Genomic DNA, 18,140 nt, shown 5'->3' with positions numbered 1-18,140 from the left:
TGGTTATCGTTATTATTTTAAAAAGTTCATATATCTCAGTTACATTTTCCCTTGAACCTCATATAAAATTCATGTGATATTGCCAGGCATCTGTCATGAAAACAACACATTTCATAAAGAAGTATCTTCTAAATGTCCTGTAAATTCCTAATGTCAGGGTCTAATGTTACATTTTAGAGGTTTTCTACAGAATTGAGTAGCCTCATCTTACCTAATTTAATAAATGTATCTATTTCATACTTTCAAGTGATAAATTTTGATCTAACTTCACAGAATTTTAAGAACCTAGGAAATCTATGATTTAAAAATTAATTAATATTTTTATTTAAAATGATTTAAAGTGGAAGCGGCGCTGTAGCTCAAGTGGTAGAGCGCTCGCCTTGAGCTGAAGAGGTGAGGGACAGCGCCCAGGCCCAGAGTTCAAGCCCCACAACCGACAAAAAAAAAAAAAATTAAAAAAAAAAAATGATTTAAAGTTTAAAATGAGGACCCCATTTTAACATCATACGATTTATTTATATTTATATTTTTTATACTCAATATTAGTATAAAACAATTGTTTTAAGATGTACAGAACATAATACAATTAAGTGTCCTAAAAATATTATAATTATGCTTAGTAAGCTTGATGCCAAATTCATGAATCCATGCTTTTGTTTTCTTTTGGAAACTGGTACTTAAGACTGATTTCTTGTCTGTGTAACAAAACTGCTCTGCTTATGGTTAATTCATACTCAATCTTCTCTTTTTGCACAATTAATTATATGGCATAAGAGTGAGGTATGAGTGAGAAAAGAAATTGATGGCTTTATGAATGACAAATTTATAATCCTTACAATAATGTACACATTCTCCTATAAATGCTACATGAACCTCGATATCATAGGAAACAATGGTTATAAAACAGAGATGAGCATTATCTGAAGTGTATTATCTCAATTTAAAAGTACAAAGTCTTATTTGAAATCATTTTAATATGTTTTTTGTAAATATTGTGAATTCATTTTGCTCACGTTCTAAACTACATAAATCTTTTGCTGAAGAAAGTAGAGTATGTTATTATATCTCTACCCTTTATTGCTTCATTTTGCCATTTGTTAATTAAGAAATATAAGTAGCCGGGCGCCTGTGGCTCACGCCTATAATCCTAGTTACTGAGTAGGCTGAGATCTGAGGATCGCGGTAAAGCAAGAATGTCCGTGAGACTCTTCTCTTCAATAAATCACTAGAAAACTGGAAGTAGCGCTGTGGTTCAAGTGGTAGTGTGCTCGCCTTGAGCTGAAGAGCACAGGGACAGCGCCCAAGCCCAGAGTTCAAGCCCCAAGACTGACAAAAAAAAAAAAAAGAAAAAAAAAGAAATAGAAGATAAGGATTTGCATTTTATTTTGTAATACTTACATTTTTGCTTTCCCAGTAACCAATGTGCACTTTCTAAGAAGTATATTAATTTGGAATTTGCTCAGCTCTATATACTTAAGCATATTTTATCAACAATTTCATTAAAATGTAAAAAATATAAAATAAAAATTTAAAATTAGATATTATTATGAGACGTAATACAGTTTGTCTTTAGTTAATGTGTACAAGATTCTAAATCACTTTTTGCAGTTTTAAAATTACATTCATTTACATATATATTCTAATAAAATTAATGCAATATTCAACTGTGAAAATGTATATTACATATTGGATAGGTTATATAATAATAACATATTAGTAATTTATATTAACATGTATTTTATGAATTAATTAAAACAAATGAATATACAATAAGAAGTTGCTTCTTTAATTTTATCTTTCTATCACAAAATAAAAGTGATATCACAAACATATATGTAGATTATAAATCAATAAATTTTTGAACTGTGTTTTTGAAAAATCTCGCCATGATTCTTAAAATGGAAACAAGTAGATAAAATGATAATTAAAATAATTTTACTCTATGTACTTAACTACTCTTTTATTTTACTTGGACCATGGAACCTCAATATTTAAATTATACATTTCCTTGTTGAAGGTCTTATATAATATCTCCTTAGTTTCAAAACATCAGAGACTCTTCTAGTTAAAGAGATTAGTTTGTCATTAGTTGTTCATGTCCCATCAGAATCTTTTAAGAAATACGATTAGAATTTACTTGCATAAATTATTACTTGATATTTTTGTGGCTGACATGCCTCAATAAATCAGTATCTATCTGACCATATAGTTTCCAATATCGGATTACAAGTACATGATTTAGTATGTTCTAATTCATCTAGAATATTTATAATAAATATAAAATATTATGATGAGATATGTTTAATATTGCTAAGGATGCTTCAGTAAATGCAATTAGAAGACATGCTCACTGACATTTTAGAGGGATGTTTTCTAATCTAAATACAAATAGCAGAGAATTTAAATGCCTTTTTGGTGAAAGCAATATTACTAGTCTAAGTTTTCTTAGTTTTTACCTCTAGAATTCATCCTTTCTTTGGGGAGTAAAACACGGATTTGAGAAAGCAGAGCTAATTCAAGTGTGTAGTAAGTCAATCTGTTTTACTGCCTTTATTTTTTTTCATTATATAAAACCAAACATGTTAGGAAAACAAGGCCGGCAGGAGAGCGTTTTCAAATAATCTTTGGCTAGAAGTACAAAATGCTGCTGGTAGCCTTTACTCAACCTTCAACAATTAATTTTGGTCACATTATCAAGTACTGTTTCCATGACTCCATTGCTGGAAATGATCAGGAGTAGAAGCTGAGTTGTGCATTCAAGGCTGTTTACCAGAACTTATAAAGCTGAAAATTCTGGAGAGAAGACACTAATATTAAACAAAAATGAATGTTTAGCTGAAGTACTCCATGTATGTATGACTAAATAGGAAGTAAGAAAGAAGCTTGAGGGTAACAATGTTAAGTAAAATAATGAAAATAGAAAGAATTACCTCTGTGTATGTAAACTAATTTACAATTCCATAAAGTTAAATCTACTTCCATAATTATGTATACATTTTATGTTTACATATCTTAAAACAGACATACACAAAAATATAAACATCATGAGAGAAGAACTGTCTTCAAAAAAGTAAAGAAAATAAGAGAATCTAGGGTTTTTATGTTAATTTTTAAATAGAAACAAACATAGGAATATTAAGCTCTCAGAGCAGTTAGTAAATAAATCTACAATGTCCATAAATTTCCCCCATCTCTCTCCTGCCCTAGGTCAATATTCTGTAGCCATTACACAATCACAAATTTGAGGTAAAGGATGTATCAAAATGTGTTTACATTGGCTGGACAAGTTTGCTCATTTCTGTAATCCCAGCTACTTCAAAAGCAGAGATATGAAAATTAATACTCAAGTCCAGCCTAGAAAAATTGTTAGTGGTAGCTTGTGCTTGATGTCTGTTATATCATACATTTTGTACCTTTTCAGGCTTTTTTCCCCTTTTTGGGGAAGCAATGAGGCTGTGTTTTGCACTTGCTAAATAGATGCTCTAACTCAAAACCACATATTCAGCTTTTTAAAAAAAAATGTTGCATTGCTTATTTAGTGATGAGGGTTAGCCTTCTGCCTAGCATGTGCCTATATTGTAATTATTCTTTTTCACATTTATTGATGTAACTGAGAAGGCAGGCACACTATTCCTAACTACTGGTTGAGAAGGGTGTTAAAATCATTTTTTCTCATGATCTAAAATCATGATCCTTCAAATCTTGATCACCTAAGTAGCTTGCATTATAGGCACAAGCCACAATACCTGGAAAGCTGTTTCAATTAGGGAGGAGTTACAGTTACATGAGTAAGGTAATGAGTACATTTCCTATGGAGCATTGTTACCCCCTCCTTTATTTTTCCCTTGCCATCATTTTCCTCCCCACCTCCCCAACTATTTGTAGGTCTGACTGATCCAAAATAAGACATCTCTGAAACGTATAATATTTGATTATAGGACTACTTGAAAAGTAGTATAGAAAATGTGTAAAGGGAGTCACAGGAAAAAGTTTTGAGTTGATTTTTTAATCTTAGAAATTACTTATATGTTTTACAAAAGTTTCTCCACAAACACAGTACACTTACATTTAACACTAGTATGGATGGTGTTATGATTACTTACTTATCTCCAAAGCCACTCTCTAATCTACATGATTGCTTGTTTCTTTATTGTTGAGATATTTCCCAGAGAGCCCAAAAGATAGAACTTAGAAGAAAAGTTTTCAAAGCAGCCGTTTTCAATATTTCCAAAGTAAAAGAAAACCACACTGATGATTTAACTGAAATTTTGGTGACATGAGTCATAAAATGAATAGCAATTATATAAAAAGGAATCAGGTGAAAAATCTAGAAGTCGAATTGGACCAGAACTAGAATGAAAAATCACTGCCAGGGCTCAATGGGCTTCTTGACAGAAGAAATAATTAGCAAATTTAAAATATGGCTGAGACTGATCTGAAAAAGGGTAAAATGAGAGTAGATTATTCTTGAGCAACCTGTGGGTAAGATAAGAAGATAAAAAAAGAAGAGAGAACATGAAAAAGATTTGAAGAAACAACCATTGAAAACTATAGTGTTAATCTCTAAGATGGTCTACAAAGACCTCATAAAATATATATAAATATCCATACATTTTACTAGCAGATATAACAAACTACTGAAAGCCAAAAAACAGACAAAATGCCTGAAACTAATAAGAAAAAATCAGCTTACATCATGCAGTGGACTACACTAAGATTCACAGCTGACTTCCTTTAAGAATTTCCCTAAGGCATCAACTCAAGAGAATAAGACTGCCACAGATTTTTTTTAAATTGTGAAGATACCTTACGGAGGGGTTACAATTACATCAGCAAGGTAATGAGTACATTTCTTATCAAGCATTGTTGCCTCCTCCTTTGTTTCCCCTTCCCATCAGCCCGCCCCCCAACCTGCCCCTGCCAAAGTTGTAAAGTTTGTTTTTTGACATAACGTCTTGTACATCTCGTTGTTGCAATGGGTCCATCTGTAAACGATTTGTTTTTTTCCCTCCCCCTCTACAAATTATACCAACATCAAATACAGTGAAAACAGGGGTTAAACCATGGGGGATGGGCATACAAAGCAACAAAGAAATATCTTATAAATATGTTAGAAAAAAAAGCAAGAAAGGAAAAATATTTGAGTCCTTATCTGGGGTTCATTTCGTTTAACTTACCTGACCATTTCTGCTTGTCTCAGACATATCCTAGTAATTGCAAATAATGGAAACCATGGGACCTATGTTTCTTTGTGCCTGGCTTACAGATTTTATGCTTTCCATTCAGGATATTATAAATACTACTTTGTAAAATTTGATCAATATCAGAAACTATACCCTGCATAGATAGAATGTGGCTGGAGGATCCAGGACAGTGGGTTGAGTAGGAGACAAATAGGTAGAAACTAGACTATAAGGCTGGTGAATGGAAGGATCAAGTGAGAAGGGTTAGGATTGGCAGAAATGAGCCCTGATTGTATGTTTTTTTTACTTACTTACTAACTTATTTTACTGTTCACAATGTATAGATAAGCTGAAGCATTCTGATAGATAGTTTCCTACAATCCAGCACTAATGAAAATAAAAGGGAATTTACTATCACCAAAAGACAGGAGAAACAAAGCAAAGTATAGTAAAGAAAAGGAAGGAAATCATACCATTCAGAATGCTTTGCACTGTTACCACATACCATAGCTAAGACTCTGAGAAAATTTTCTGCTAACAGAGATGGGATGGGAACTGATAGCACTGCTGATCAGTACAGCACCTGCCTAGCAAGTGTAAGATCCTGAGTTCAATCCCTGTTAACAACGAAGCAACTGAAAAAGCAAAGTTATAGGACAAGAAACAAAATCCAGACTTAAAAGGGAATATTCTGAGATAAGGGCAAAATGCAGATCAACAGTAAGTAGATATCTCCCTATACTGATCAATTTAAGGAGCTCTAAAGGGTCACTCAAGAAGATTTTGAAGTTTCTATGTTACTCTGGAAAATAATAAAGATGTGAGATGCTGCAATGATGTGATGGAAGAGGATAAAGGAGAGCAGAGGAGGAATAAAAAATCATTAGTAGAGAGTTACAGGATTTAAAAAAATGAAGAGGGCTGGGAAGGTGGCTCAGTGGTAGAGCACTTTCCTTGCATGAATGAGGCCCTGGGTTCGATTCCTCAGCACCACATAAGCAGAACCAAAAAGGCTGGAAGTGGCGCTGTGGCTCAAGTGGTAGAGCACTCACCTTGAGCTGAAGAGCTGAGGGATAGTGCCCAGGCCCAGAGTTCAGACCCCACGACCCGACCCCCACAAAAACATGAAGAAATTTTCCATCTTTATAGAACAATTAACAGAGAAAACAATGAAGAGTCACTGGTGAAATGGTTAAGGAAGTTAATTGAGAAGCCAAAGATAATTACAGTTTAAAAGGAAATGTTATATATAATCCATGGCCTGTTATTTCATATGAAAGTAACTTTTACTGTAAAAAATGTTTTGATCCATGTGAACATGTGTTTTTTGGGAAGAAGCGTCTGAAGTATCAAAAGTAGAGTGCCATTGTGATGGTTTATTACCTCCCAACCTGGGGAGTAATTGCTGAAATTTTTCTTGCATGTCTTACTAGTATGTAAAGATGAGTTAGTCATTAAATACAATTTTAAGGCCTTTAGTCCACAGCTGAATAAACCCAAAATATTTTCATTGACCTAAAACTTTAAGAACATCATTAGAACAGACTTTTGAATTTGGATGGGTAAGCTGGAAGACTTTTATCATGCCCACATCATTCTATCCACATTTCTTCTCTCTGACACATGTAGAGCTGATATGTCAGCTCTGGGTTTTAAACATTAGGATGTCCACTACACATTTCCATAACCCCATTATTTTGACAATATATCTGGGAGAGAGGAGATGTACGACCTGGAAAGGGGGTAATGCGTGCTGGCAATATGAGCACCCAAACCCATAATCCCTCCCCCCACCAAATATATCATTCTTGAATAGCAACAATCTGAGAATAACAGTGAGTTGTGACTCACCAATCAGAAATTTATTTCTTCCTTATAAGAAAACTAAGGCACCAGATACTGATTCCCATTTTGAGAGTGGATCTCATTGTAAGCCTTATGGCTACTCATAATTAAATATCTATAAATAGGTATGTACGTGCACAGTTTCACATTTGAATAAAACACACACTTTAGTAAGACACACCCCATGGAAATAATCATATTGAAGAATGGGAAGAATGGATAGCTTTCCAGATGTATTTCATGTGTTAATCCAGACAATCCATAGTGATTGTGTGATTGTGTCTGGGCAGAGTAAGCTGATGTCAGTATCTCATTTTCACTCATGACCTTTATTTTACACATGAGGAAAATATATTCTAGTCCTACATATACAATACCACTGAATAATATTTTCTATTTTCCTGACTTTACTTCTCTATAATATTTTGTTTGGAAAATTATCTTGGGTTTATAAGTACATCCTCTTTTGTGATACCTTTTCTAGTGTTCGCAAGGGGTAAGAGCATCAGAGGCCCCTGTATTGTAGCCCAGCCTTTAGCAGTTTTGCATGGTAGAACCCACAATTTGTGTTTCTTTAGTATCTACTAAATGAATGAAGGCAGAAAATTGACCTAAGTTAATGACTCATTCTGAATTATTTTTAAATATGGTAGAGAAGTGCAATATAAGTTTGTTAAGATATAAGATGAGAAGCACTAATCTTCATGTTGCCAATAAAAACACAATCCTACATGAACTTGAGAGTCTCTATTGGTCTAAAGACAAAATCCAGATCATTTTATCTTCTCACATAACTAACACATCCTGGCCTTGATTTTTCAGCTTTGAAGGAAAGACAGACTTTTCATCAGGAAAAGCCTTTGTATTGCTAAAGGTCCAACTGGAAAAGTCAGATTAATATTTTCTCCTTTTTTACACTCTTTTCTGTACTAATGGTGTAAGAACTTAAGACTTTATCTGGTTCAGAGATCACTCTTTTAATAAATAATTTCAATCTGTAACAATTGAGATCTTCCCAGCTAAGGTGAATTCCTAACAACTGTGTAGGTGTTACACATATCCCTTATACCAGTAAAATCTACTTTATCTCATTTAATACTGGCCCCCTCCTGGAGAATAATTAGAGTTTCCCAGTCTTATAGAAGTGTTTTATAGTTGAATCTGTTCTCTTGTCATGATATAAAAATTATTTTTATAATGTTGGAGTTACTTCAATTCCTATTATTTCAGTTCCTATTAACCCTTTGCCAACTGTGATTTTTTTCCTCCTCTTTCTCTTATTATACTATGGAAGACAGCAGTTAAGTCTTTGTAAATCTCATTTAGTTAATATGAGTTCTGTCCTGCTTTCTTGCAATGAGACTCTCTCTCAGAATTTCTATTTTTTTTTAATGGTGAATACATCTTCTTTTCTACTAATCCTGTTTATTTTGGGATGTTACAAGAATTTGAATGTGTATCGCTTCTCAAAATATCAACAGAAATGCATTACTGTTAGGTTGGAATTAGAAAATGAGGGTATTGTGGTATATTTATGTCATAAAAACCAAATAAACAAATAATAAGCATCACACACTCCTGCATAGACTAATGCTATGGTTACTGGAGTAAGTGCACAAGTTCTTGTCCTCTCTCTTACTCTCCTGTCACATGATGTATTTCACCAACAGATGATGCCCTTAACAGTTGCCCATACTTTGATATTTGGCTGCCTACAGTGTATAACTGTGAGCCATTATGTCTTTCTAATTATAAGTTATCTTCTCTAAACTAACTACTCATTTACAATAGCACAAATGGTTACGACAGAAACTGGAATGTAAAAGTAGAGCAGTGGTGTAACAAATAATTGAACCTTTAGAAGAATGTCTAAGATAGCTGATGAGAAGAAGCATAAGAACTTTGGAGGAGGCTAGGAAACGCCAATATAATCAAGAATGATAAGGCAGGTAAAGTTTAAGAAGGAGAAATCTGGATAGAACGTCTAAAACTTCAGAGAGGTTAGTGAAGTAGTATGTTCTAAATAGTGGTAGAAATGTGGAAAATAAAGGTAGCTCTAGTGAGCTGCTGGTGGAAATTAAAAATAAAATATTGGAAACTGGAAAGAAGGCAATTCTTCTTATAAAGGGGGAAAATTTGTCCAAATTTTGTCCATGTCTAAAGACTTTGTGGTAAACAGAATTTAAAAAATAATGCATTGAGAACAACTCAGAGCTTGTGCTTCATGAAGGAAGTCAATCTTAGAAGAGTAGAGTGTGATCTTATTTCTATGAATTAATGAGAAAAGGGAAATTTACAGATAATGAGAATGAAGAAGTACTATAAACAGGCATAGGTTATCTACCACTTTAGAGTTGTTGAAAGAATATAAAATTAGATATTTTTTCAAATGTGGTGACATTTCAGAATTTCTAAAACCACTTCAGATAGATAAATAAATGCCATTGTCTGTAAATAGCATACCAATTAAGCTGCTATATTTACTTAGGGAAGGTCAAGGTTGTATGGAAACACACAAAGAATGAAAAATGTTATTAATCAAGATGCATTGTACTTAATTATTTGTTGAATGGTAACCCCCTTTTACAATTACTTAACAAAAATAAAAATACATACATGGAAGAAATGAAATTGTCCAAAAAGAAATATACTCTTTACCAGACTTATGTAACTGTAACCCTTATGTATATCACCTTTATAATAACAGTAAAAATAAGGAGGTAACATAGGTAAAAACGAAATGCAATTTTCCTGTCAAACAGGGTCACTTAACTTGATAATGTTAAGATTTATTTGCTATACCTGTCATGTCTACCTCTAAGAAATTCAAAATAGACCGAAGTAGACATCAGTGTTGCTGGATATTTTTTTAATTGATAAGTTGTTTTTTTTTTTTTTTTTTTTTTGTGAAAATACCGTACAGAAGGGTTACAATTACATGATCAAGGTAATGAGTACATTTTTTATCATGCATTGTTGCCTTGTCCTTTGTTTCCCCTTACCATCCCTGCTTCGACACTCCCCTTCCCCAGCCCAGTCCCTTCTCCCCTCTCCCCCCGCCAAAGTTGTAAAGTTCATTTTTCAACTTAATATCTCATACATCTCATTGTTGCAATGGGTCCACCTGTATCCCTATTTAAACAATTTGTTTTGCCCTTCCTCTCCTCAAATTATACCAACGTCAAATATGGGGAAATAACATACAAATCAACAAAGAAATATCTTATGAATATGTTAGACACAATAGTAAGAAAGAAAAACCATTTGAGTGCTTATGTTGGGGTTCATTTCCCCTAACATCAACTTATCTGACCATTTCTGCTTGTCTCAGACATACACTAGTTATTGCAAGTAAGGGAAACCATGAGACCTATATTTCTTTGGGCTTGGCTTACTTCACTCAATATAATTTTGTCCAAGTCTTTCCATTTCCTAACAAATGGGGCAATGTCATTCTTTCTGATGGAGGCATAGAATTCCATTGTGTATATATACCACGTTTGATTGGTCCATTCATCTACTGAGGGGCATCTGGGTTGGTTCCATATCTTACCTATGGTAAATAATGCTTCAATAAGCATGCAGATGACTTTAACATCTCTCACTCTCATCTTCATAACATTTTTCTTCCTCTACACTGGACTTGATAACATAGTTTACTCAGTTAAGCATAAGCAAATATTAACTTTTCTGCCTTGGTAGGTTCAAGTTTGCTTAACAATTTGAATATCAAAACAAAGACTTCAGGGTTTCGGGTTTAGATATTACTCTGGTTGGTGTTATTGTTGAACTGTAACTTAGCTTACAGAAAAGAGATATTTGAAGATTATTTGAATGGTTCATTGCCTGGTCCTCATTGCTTGTGAGTCGATATGATGTACAAGATCCCTGAGTACTGAAAAGAGCTGAGGCTCTAATTTTAAAGTGTTGTATCTTTGTTGCTAAGAAGCACTACATTTAATTTCAAGCATTGTCAGTCAGAGACATCCATCAGAGGTCCATTAAACAGGAACCATTTGATGTAAGCTTTGTGGGTGACAGAGCCTATGTTTCTAGCACTAGCTGAAAAAACTAAAGCCACAAACAAACTCTTAAAAAATCACACAACAAAGCCTTACAGATTAATGAGACATACAAATATAAACAGACTTCATAGCCTGTTTTACTAGTTTTGATTTTTATTAACTATGCCATTAAATTTGAAAGCAAGCCAGTAGACCCTCTTAGTCCCTCTATCGGTCTCTGAATTAAATGAAGATACATTTAGCTGTAAATTCTGAGAACCTTCCAATTTGGGGTGCGGGGGGGAAGAAGTGATGTTCTTATCCCTTGATATTTCCACTACTGTTTCCCTTATAAAAACCCAAAGAGATTTTGAAAAAAAAAACAGACCCCAGGTAGGGTAATGTTGCATTTCAATACCTGTTTATCTTTTGTGTATTCAGAAATATTAGAAATCAAATACTTCTAAGCACGTTTTGTCCTCTACTCCCACAATGGTATTTTAAACTGTTTTGTGGTTTCTAAAGGAGGTAATGTTTGGTGCTTCCTGCAATAGCCTGAGGCTACAAATGCTCTGAGTCCACCGAGTTTATTCTCCACAATTGTTCAGGCAGCCTGCATGAAGCCATTTTGCCTCTCACATCCAGATTCAAGCTGAATACATTCATTTCATTTGTAATAGCACGTTGAATACTGAATGTACCATAGGCTGATATTAATTTGGTTGAAAGCAAGGACTCCAATAAGTCTTTCCAAAAGATTGGACCCCCACAATCAAAATCTAGGCAGAAATAAAGAATAATGACAAGATCAATTCCTACCTGTCATCCCACTATGGACTATGGATATTATTGATTATGTATTATTCTAGGTCTAACTGTCACCAAAATGATAAACAAATTATCTATCTAGAGTCACTTTTAGCTATTTATAAAATGAGCATTAAGAGTATTTCTTTGGATTTTTAATCACCTATACATCACATCACGTAGGATTGCATTTCCATGTTAGAATAAACATGCAAGTTAGAATTATAATGGCTATCCTTGCCAAAGGTTTGCCTATTTTGGTCCCAGCAAAGATAATAAGAAAGAAAATTACGAGATGCCAAATATGGCATCTAAATTCTCATATTAGGTCTTGTACCAAATTTAGCAGGTTTATTTATTCAGACAAACCCAAATCACATCATTTGAGCAAGTTCAGTGAGATTGTTTCTTTTGGAAACTTGGAATTAAGTTGGGACAAATTGCTGGGACAGAGGACAAAATGAATGGGACTATTATTAAATCCTGTTACTTACTAACGTTTCCATTTGTGCCAGAATAAGAATGGAAGTAGGGATGCTAGAAAACCTAAAAGAGGTACAGAGAAGACTAGGCAGAGTTTTAGACCTCTAATGAGTTTAAGTCCTGTCATTTGGGAGACTGCTGCACTAGAATGACATTAGATATTCTAGTGTGTGAGTCTCTTTATATTGGCTTGACTTCTGTTAGTTGCCAGCCACGAATCAGACTAACTAACTAACCCTCACCATAACCCTAACACTCACCCTGACCCTAACCCTCACCTCACCCTAACCCTCACCCTCACCCTAACCCTAAACCTCATGCTCACACTAACTCTCATCCTAAACCTTACACTCACCCTCACCCTAACCCTCACAGTAACCCAAACCTATACCCTAACTCTAACCCTTACATTCACCTTCACCCTCAGCCTCACCCTCAGCATAACACTAACCCTAATTCTAATCCTAACCCTAAACCTCACCCTCACCCTAACCCTTAACCTAACCCTAAACCTCAACCTCACCCTCACCCTCACACTCACCCTCACTCTAAACCTCACCCTCACCGTCACACTAACCCTAACCCTAACCCTAACACTCACCCAAACCCTAACCCTCACCCGAACCCTAACAATAACCCTCACCCTAACCCTAACCCTATCCCTCACCCTCACCCTCACCTAACCCTCACCCTGACCCTCACCCTAAAACTCACACTAACCCTAACCCTCACCCTCACCCTAATCCTAACACTAACCCTAACCCTAATCCTTACCTAACCAAAAACCTCACCATCACGGTCACCCTCAGCCTAATCGTAAACCTAACCCTAAACTTAACCCTAAACCTCACCTTCACCCTCACCCTAACCCTAACACTAACACTATACCTAACCCTCACCCTCACACTGAACCTCACCCTAAACCTAACCCTAACCCTAAAAATAACCATAACCCTAACCCTATCCCTAACCTTCACACTAAACCTAACCCTCACACTAAATCTAACCGTACCCTTCACCCTAAACCTTACCCTCACCCTAACCCTAACCCTCAGCCTAACCCTAACCCTAAACCTCACGCTCACCTTAGCCCTCACCCTAACCCTAATCTTAACCTTAATCCTCACCCTAAACCTAACCCTCACCCTCACACTAACCCTCAACCTCACCCTAATCCTAACCTTCATCCTAACCCAAACCCTCACCCTAACCCTCACCCTAAACCTAACCCTAAACCTAAACCTCACCCTAACCCTCACCCTAACCCTAACCCTCACCCTAACCCTAACCCTCATCCTCACCCTAACCCTCACCCTCACCTTAACTCTCACCCTAACCCTTACACTCACCCTCACCCTAACCCTCACCCTCAACCTAAACCTCACGCTAACCCTAACCCTAAACCTCAGCCTCACCCTAACCATCTCCCTAACCCTAACCTTAACCCTCACCCTCACCCTAACCCTAATGCTCACCCTAACCCTAACCCTAAACATAAACCTCACCCTCATCCTAACACTAATGCTCACCCTCACCCTAACCTTCACCCTAACCCTTACCCTAACAGTAAACCTAAACCTCACCCTCACCCTCACCCTAACACTCACCCTAACCCTTAACCTCACCCTAACCCTCACCCTAACCCTAACCCTAATCCTCACCCTAAACCTCATCCTCACCCTAACCCTAACACTCACCCTCATCCTCAACCTCATCCTAACCCTAACCCTATACCGCACGTAAACCTAACCTTCACCCTAACCCTTACCCTAACCCTCAAACTCGCCCTAACCCACACCCTAACCCTTACCCTCACCGTCACCCTAACCCACACACTAATCCCAACCCTCAAACTAACCCTACCCCTAACCCTCACCCACAACCTTACCCTAAGGCTAGCCCCAACCCTCACCTTCAACCTAACCATCACCTTAACCCTTAACCTCAATCTCACCCTAATCTTAACCCTAACCCTAACCCTCACACTAACCATAACCCTAACCCTAACCCTCAAACTAACCCTCACACTAAACCTAAAGGTTCCCCTCACCATAACCCTCACGCTCACCCTAACCCTTTCCTAACCGTAACCCTAACCCTCACCCAAAACCTCACCCTAACCCTCACCCTAACCCAAACGCTCACCCTAACCCTAAACCTACCCCTCACCCTAACACTCAACTTCACACTAACCCTCACCCTAACCTTTACCCTCACCCTCACCCTAACCTTAACCCTCACCCTAACCCTCACACTAAACCTAACCCTCACCCTCACCCTAACCCTAACCCTCACCCTAACCCTAAACCTAACCCTAATCCTAATCCTAACCCTTACGTAAACAAAACCCTCACAATCAACCTCACCCTCACCCTAAACCTGACCCTCAACCTAGCCCTCACACTAACCTTAACCCTTATCCTAAACCTAGTGGTCAACCTCAACTTTACAGTAACCCTAACCCTAACTCTCACCCTCACCTTAACTCTCACCCTAACCCTTACCCTCACCCTCAACGCTCACACTAACCCTAACCCTAACCCTCACCCAAACCCTAACCGTCTCCCTAACCCTAATCCTAACCCTCACCCTCACAGTAGCCCTCACCCTAACCCTCACCCTAACCCTCACCCTCACACTTACCATCAACCTCAGCCTAATCCTAACCCTAAACCTAACCCTAATCCTAACCCTAACCCTCACCATCACACTTACACTCACCCCCAGCCTAACCTTAACCCTAACCCTAATCCTAAATCTAACCCTCACCCTCACCCTAATCTCACCCTCACCCTAACGTTCACCGTCATCCTAACCCTCACCCTAACCCTAACCCTAAACCTCATCCTCACCCTAACCCTCGCAACAACCCTAACCCTAACCCTCACCCTAACCCTAACTCTAAACCTAATCCTAACCCTCACCCTCAATCTAACCCTCACACTAATCATAACCCTCACCCTAAGCCTAACCCTAACCCTCACCCTCACCCTTACCATCTCCCTAACCCTAACCATAACCCTCACTCTCACCCTAGCCCTCACCCTAACCCTTACCCTCACCCTCAATCTAACTCTCACACTAATCCTAACCCTCACCCTAACCCTAAACCTAGCCCTCACCCTAACCCTAACCCTCACAATAACCCTAACGCTCACCCTCATCCTAACACTCGTCCTAAACCTTAACTTCACCCTAACCCTCACCCTAACCCTAACCGTAACCCTAACCCTCACTCTCTCTCTAGCCCTAACCCTAACCCTCATCAGAACCCTAACCCTAACCCTAAACTTACCCCTCACCCTAAACCTCATCCTCACCCTAATGCTAACACCAACCCTCACCCTACCCCTACTCCTAACCCTAAACCTCACCCTCAACCTTACCCTCAACCTAACCCTTACCCTAACCCTAAGTCTAACCCTAATCCTCACCCTCACCCTAACCCTCAACCTAAACCTTATCCTCACCCTTACACTAACCTTAACCCTAATCCTAACCCTCACACTAACCCTAACCCTCACCATAACCCTAAGCCTATTTCTCACCTAACCCTCACCCTAACCCTCACCCTAACCCTAGCCCTCACCCGCACCCTAAACCTTACCCTCCCTAAACTTAACCCTACTCCTAATCCTAAATCTAACCCTCACCCTCACCCTAACCCTAACCCTAAACCTAAACCTAACCCTCACCCTCACCCTCACACTCACCCTAACCCTAACTCTAAACCTAAGCCTAACCCTCGCCCTAACCCTAACATTAACCGTCAATCTCACGCTAACCCTAACCCTAACTCTCACCCTCACCCTAACCGTAACGTTAATCCTAAACCTAACTCTCACCCTAACCCTCACCCAAACCCTAACCCTCACCCTAACCCTCACCTCAACCTAATCCTCACCCTTACCCTAACCCTAACACTTTCCTAACTAAAACACTCACCCTTATCCTCACCCTCACCCTCAACTTCATCCTAACCTAAACCTAACTCTTACCCTCACACTCACCCTCAATCTAAACCTAACCCTAAAAATAACCCTAACCCTAACCCTCACACTAAACCTAACCCTCACCCAAACCTGAAACTAACCCAAACACTAACACACGCACTCACCCTAAAGCTAACCCTCACTCTAACCCTAACCCTAACCCTTACCCTAACCCTCAACTCACACTCACCCTAGCCCTCACCCTAATCCTCACCCTCCACCTAACCCTCACCCTAAGCCTAACCATATACCTCATGCTCACACTAACTCTCACCCTAAGCCTTACACTCACCCTCACCCAAACCATCCCACTAACCCTAACCTACACCCTAACCCTAAGCTTAACCCTCAGCCTAATCCTAACCCTCACCCTCAGCCTAACACTAACCCTAACCCTAATCCTAACCCTAAACCTCACTCTCACCCTAACCCTAACCCTCAACCTCACCCTCAACCTCACCCTCACCCTCAACCTCACCCTCACCCTAACCCTCAATTTCACCCTCACCCTAACCCTAACCCTAACCCTAACACTCACCCTAAACCTAACCCTCAACCTAATCCTAACCATAACCCTCAGCCTCACCCTCACCCCAACCCTACCTCTCAACTTAATCCTCACCCTTACCCTAATCCTGAACCCGAACCTAACCCTCACCCTGAACCTCACCCTCACACTAAAACTCACCTTAACCTTTACCCTCACCCTAACCCTAACCCTAACCCTAACCTTCACACTCCCCCTAGCCCTCCCCCTAACACTAAACTTAAACCTAACCCTAAGCGTAACCCTCACCCTAAAACTCACCCTAAAACTCACGCTAACCATAACCCACACTTTCACCCTAATGCTCACCCTAAATCTAACCCTAACCCTAACCCTCACACTAAACCTAACCCTCACCCTTAATCTAACCCTCACCCTCACCCTCACCCTTACCCTAATCCTAACCCTCAACCTAAGCCTAACCCTAATCCTAATGCTAACCCTAACCCTCACCCTCACCATAACCCTCACCCTAAACCTTACCCTCACCCTAACTCTAACCCTAACCCTAACCCTGACACTAAACCTAACACTCACCCTTACCCTAACCTTCACCCTCACCCTCACCCTAAACCTAACCCTAACCCTAACCCTCACCCTCACTCTAACCCTAACCCTAATGCTACCCCTAACCCTCACCCTCAAACTAACCCTCAACCTAACCCTTACCCTCACCCAAACCCTAATCCTAACCCAACCCTGACCCTCACTCGAAACCTAATCCTCACCCTAACCCTTACCCTACCCCTCAGTCTAACCCTCAACCTAACAATAACCCTAATCCTCGCCCTATACCTAACCTTAACAATAGCCCTCACCCTAAACCTAGTCCTCGCTGTAACCTTAACCCTAACACTTAGCCTCACCTAACCCTAACCCTCACACTCACCCTACCCCTCACGCTAACCCTAATGCTAACCCTAACCCTCACCCTAACACTAACCCTCACTCTAACCATTATTCTCACCCTAACCCTAACCCTCACCCTAACCCTTACCCTCACCCTAACCCTTACCCTCACCCTAACACTAATCCTAACCGTCATCCTCACCCTAACCCTAACCCTCACCCTAACCCTAATCCTAACCCTAAACCTAACCCTCACCCTAACCCTAACCCTCACCCTAGCACTAACCCTAACCCTCACCCTCACCCTCAGCCTAACACAAACCCTAACCCTAAACCTAAACCAAACGCTCACACTCACCCTCACTCTCAACCTAAACCTAACCCTAACACTAAACCTAAACCTCACCCTAACACTCACCCTAAGCCTAAC

Source organism: Dipodomys spectabilis, unplaced genomic scaffold, assembly GCF_019054845.1.
Source record: "Dipodomys spectabilis isolate Male_0828 unplaced genomic scaffold, ASM1905484v1 ptg000242l, whole genome shotgun sequence".
NCBI classification, from domain to species: Eukaryota; Metazoa; Chordata; class Mammalia; order Rodentia; family Heteromyidae; genus Dipodomys; species Dipodomys spectabilis.
This window is presented reverse-complemented; position numbering follows the sequence as displayed.